The sequence below is a fragment of the Nannospalax galili genome, unplaced genomic scaffold (assembly GCF_000622305.1).
Source record: "Nannospalax galili isolate Female #2095 unplaced genomic scaffold, S.galili_v1.0 scaffold1172, whole genome shotgun sequence".
Lineage (NCBI taxonomy): Eukaryota > Metazoa > Chordata > Mammalia > Rodentia > Spalacidae > Nannospalax > Nannospalax galili.
In genome coordinates, this window is record NW_008331229.1 from 144,193 (window position 1) to 149,535 (window position 5,343).

A 5,343-nucleotide genomic window follows, 5' to 3' on the forward strand; every position below is an offset into this window, starting at 1 on the left:
CAGGACTACTGTAGATTTTTAAGTTGCTGTTTTATAAGTGTCTAATCTAAATAATCGATAATAAATGAAATTTGGGTTCACTACAGGATTCACAAAGCAAATGTATAAAAGTTAGCAAATGACTAGATGACAGGACATCTTGATGTAACCTGATTCTGACAGAGTTCCTCATATTTCATACTCTGGACCTTAGACCCTGGGAGCTTTCCCAGTTCACATACTATTTGACTCACTCAAATGATGGTATCTTCACAGCTTCTAGGGGATAGTTGGATCTGATCATCTCTACTGGCTAGTTTTCAAAGTGAAAGAAAGTACTATTTTTTTTCAAGATAGCTGGACAGTTACTCATTTGAACTCACAACATGATCAGAGTATGTATAAGTCCCACCTAATCTCAAGCCACCCGAAACTGCATCATGGAACTGAGGAGGGATAAGAAAGCCTAACTCTGTCTGAGAAACTATTGATAACTTATGGTTGAGGGTACATGGAGAGTCAGTCTTGTGTAAGAGAACCTTTGTTGGCTGACAAGGCTCCAGTGATGGTCCCACACTGAAGGGCATTTCGGGAGACATGCTTGACTCAAAAGGAATCCATATATATTCAGAAGAAAATGACATAAATTATTGTTTGTTAATTTGGGTGTGGTGATGTACAAATGACATCCCAGTATTTGGAAGGTTGAGGCAGGGGGATTCCCATGAGTTGACTGCCAGAGTTGGTTACACCTCCAAACTTTGTAACAAAACCTGAAAAATGACTCAGTAGGTAAGGTCACTTGAGACCAAACCGGTAACATAAGTTTGATCTCCAGGACTCCCTCGTTGGAGGGAGAATACTGACTCCATCTAGCAAATTGTCATCTGACCCCAAAAAACACCCACATGCACAATAAACAAACAAATAAACAAATAAATGTAGCAATAAAAATTACTCCTTGTTGCTGTGTCTATAATCTCTAGGAAATCTTTATGAAGTGTTCAAGTAATCTGATATGAACAGATACACACACACACATATAAATACACACATAAATGTCTACATGTATTTGTATATGTATGTTTTGTGTGTGTATGTGTGTTTATGTTTGTGTATGCAAATAAGGAAATATGGAAACAAGAAAAATGGCAGGATATTGATCAGTTTATGAAGACCAGACATCAAAAGTTAATATTCTCTATCAAGAGCTTAAATTTTTCCCAATTTCCACTTGCATTTAACAGGACTTCTGAATCTGCAGTAGTTATATAACTATATAGAGAATAGGGACACTAGATTCCTGTTTCTCACCCTGCACAAAACTTAACTGCAAATGTATCAAGGACTTCAACATAAAATCCAATACACTGACTCTCATAGAGTAGACAGTATGCAGCTCACTAGACTTTAGGGACACAGGAATAAACATTTCAGGCAGGACCTTATCGTGCTGGCATTAAAAACAACATCTGAAAAATGAATCCTCATAAACTATAAATCTTTTGTAGAGCAAACAACACCATCATTCAACTTTAGAGGCAGCCTACAGAATGGAGGAAAACTTCAACAATACATCTGACACAAGGTTTGGATCTAGAATATATGAAGAAACCAAGAAAACACACCAAGAAAAGAAGCAACTTGATTAACAATTATGACAAGGAACTGAACAAAATGTCTCAGAAGGTAAAATGAAAATGTCAAAGAAAAATTTCAACATTTTTAGCCATGAGTGAATTCCCAAAAAAAAATTCATTTGAAATTTCACCTCGCCACAGTCTGAATGACTAAGATTCAAAATATAAATGATACCGAATGTTGGTAAGGATGTGGGGAAAGAGGAGTACTTATTCGCTGCTGGTGGAAATGTACATTGTGTAGTCATTATGGAAATCAGTGTGGAGAGTCCTCAAAGAGCTAAAAATGTGTCTCCAACATGGTCAGTCTTGGGCATATACTCAAACAACTCTCACAATGGAGAAACTTGTCCATGAACTTTTGTAGATACTCTACTCACAATAGCTGGGACATGGGAGAAACTTAAATGGCCATCAACTGAAAAGAGTTAATAATGTATGCTACATTTTCACAATGGAATATTACTTATATGTTAAGGAAAAATATGAAATTCACAGATAAATGAACAAAGATAAATGAATGAAACTGGAAACAAACATTATGTGAGGTAACCCAAACCCATAAATGTCACATGTCCTCTCTCATAAGTGTATGATACCTTTACCTCTTTAGATGTGTGTGATTCAATTAGAAAATCCACAGAGTTTAGTATAACAGGAGATCATGGGAGGGGAGGTAGAGTAAAGAGACATAATGGGGGAAATGGTAATAATGTCATAGGAAAGGTTGAATGATGGGTTAATGGGAGTTCAGGGCAGAGGAGAGAGCAAGAGGAAGGATAATTAGCAGTAAAACTTTTCTCATTTCATATCAAAATATACAATAAGTGTGTGTGTGTGTGTGTGTGTAATGAAAGCAAGCAGGTGTAGGTTAACAGAGACCCACAACTCTTCATGGTGCAGAGATTAGGAGACCTCGGTGCTTTGGATTCTAAATGGATTCCTATACTGAACCCTCTCCTCCCAAGCATCAGGGTATTTACAGCAGAGGGTGGGTAGATTTTAAGAGCCAGAATTAGTGTCTGAACACAAGTAAACCTGAACTGCATCTCATACTCACATAATCAAGGCTGAATTCTGTTCTATGAAAATACAAATAAGGGTGAAGAAGCTTTGAGGAAAGTCTTTGTTGGTGCTTTCTGTCTTCATGGACATGGTGCATGACAGCATCGCATCACCCATCGCATCACTTATGCTTTTGAAAAAATATTCTCTCTCTCTCTCACTCTCTCTCTCTCTCTCTCTCTCTCTCTCTCTCTCGAGGAGAGAACTGATGTCAATCCACTCAATACAAGTCCACAGAGTTTCCTGCTCAATGAGTGAAAGAACCAGAAATTTCATGTATCCATTTTTTTTTGGTACATCACCAAAACATACAAATGTTTATCTTATGCTAAGGAAAAAAGTAATAATTTTTCATTTATTTGAGAATTTATAGTGACAGTTCTTATTTTACTAGTCTACATATATACTAATTATAAATAAACTGATGGAAGTTATTCTATAGCATATGTGCTTCATATTAGGGATGGCTAATGAGATACCCCCTAAAAAATTAATGTATGAAAGTTTTGGTGCCCAGCTGTTAGATCCCACCACTTAGAGATGATTGGTTCATGAGGGCTCTGACACATTCAAAGGATGTATACATTGAGGATGCATAAATTAATGATGTTACTGGTATATGGTGGAAAGCAGAAGGCCTAGGCTGGATTTGAAGAAGTAGGTCACCTAGTATATGCCTTTGAAAAAATATTCTCTCTCTCTCTCTCTCTCTCTCTCTCACTCTCTCTCTCTCATTCCTAGATGTCAGGGGTGTGTAGCTTTTTGCTTCCATGCCCACCCTCCATGATATTTTAACTTTTCATTAGCTCCAGAGCAATGAACCAAATCAACCATATACTGAAACTTCTGGGAATGTGAGACAAAATTAGTCTTTTCTCCTTTATGTTGGCTTCCAAAGTTTTTTAGGCACAATGAAGAAACAATGGAGAAAATAAAGAAGGGACAATTTCTATGGACACAGCATTAAAAGAAATTTAGATTTTTCAAATAGTTATGTGTGGTCTATTAATCTCTTCATCCCTGCTATATTATTGTGTTTCAAAGTATGTATACAATTAATATTTCAATTAATAAGTTTATGTGATAGATACCATGTTGTTTTATGGGGGCATAATTAAATTCTATTAATTCTTGTGAAATACAGGAATGGAAGAGTCTGTTGACACAAAATCACATCCATCACTATAATATAGCCTGATGTTTCTCAGTTTCCACAGCTGGAAAGTAGAAAAGGAGACTGTAGAGGGAAATGTGGCCTGGGAGAAGAGAGAGGGCAAAACCACAAGTATCACATGATTATGTAGAGACAAATGTCACTGCTTTACCTTCATGGGTAGATCCTAGGCTTTTTACTTTTTTTAAGTAGATAAAGCATACAGAGACACAGACACAGACACACACACACACACACACACACATACACACAGACACACAGACACACACATATATAATTCATTAACAGATGCTGTTTCTATTTTCACAATATATCCTCTGTTCCTTGCTGCTTTTGCTATGATAACATGAGGTATTTGAAAGAAACTGGAGGTTGACAACACTCTCCAGTCCTAGCTGAGGACCTATCGCAACTGAGAGTTGATGAAAAAGAGAGAGTAAGTTTTTTTTACTTGGTTGACACATGGTAGGTTGACCAGAATCGAAAGGATAAACCCATAGCCAAGAACATTTGAAAACACAGATTAGACTAGAAAGACCTTTAAAAAGAAAATAACAACAGAGGACATGAAGTTGGGCATTGAGTAATAACATGCTGTTGAAGAGGGGGGAGAGGGTCTGAATAGGAGCAAAATATCTCATATGAAAATATCAAATCCTAGCCATATTTTATAATATATTGCATTTATGAAACCCATATTCTGTGCAGTGGATGCACATTAACAAGGGAACATTAATGATATTAGAAAAAAAAATGGATCAAAAGGGTCCCTGACTGGACAGTGAGGAAGACCTACAGGAGCTCTAAAAAGCAAGAGACAGATTCTGTTCCACAGCTTCCAAATGGAAATGAAACATGTGAATGAACATCTTGACTTCAGCCCACTGAGTGCTATGCTGCACTTCTGGACTCCAAAATTATATAAAAGAATTCCTCACACTGAAGCCAAAATATTCATGGCAAATTGCTAAAGAAGTATGAAATCAAACCAAAGTTTTTATTGTATTTTTCTTTAAGGATCTTTCATATTAAAAATAAAAACAGGAGAGTGTGTGTAGTCTATTAAATTTCTCCTGAGCTCTGTGAATTTTCTGATTAAGATGTGAGGTATAGACTCTCAGGGAGATGGAGGACATATGCAGGTTCAGGCGTGTGTGGGGTGGAAAAAGCTGGTGACACTTTGAATGGAGGTTTGTGTTTGAGTGTGGAGTGCTAAAGAATTGGAAAGACAAGCTGGCAACAACATTGGACCAATTTTTCTCAGCTTCAAGACCACTCAACCTAAGGCCAATGATCAGTACTTCAAAAATCTGAGCTCCAGTTTCTGGGCTATGCATAGACTGAGTCAAAGAGTCAAAGAGGCCTAGAGGAATCCTGGAGGATACCCATTTGATATTATTTTTGAGAAGAGCTAGAAATGCACAAACTCTTAACAATATTAACAAAAAAAAACACCAAAAAACAAATTACAAAAATGCTGGAATC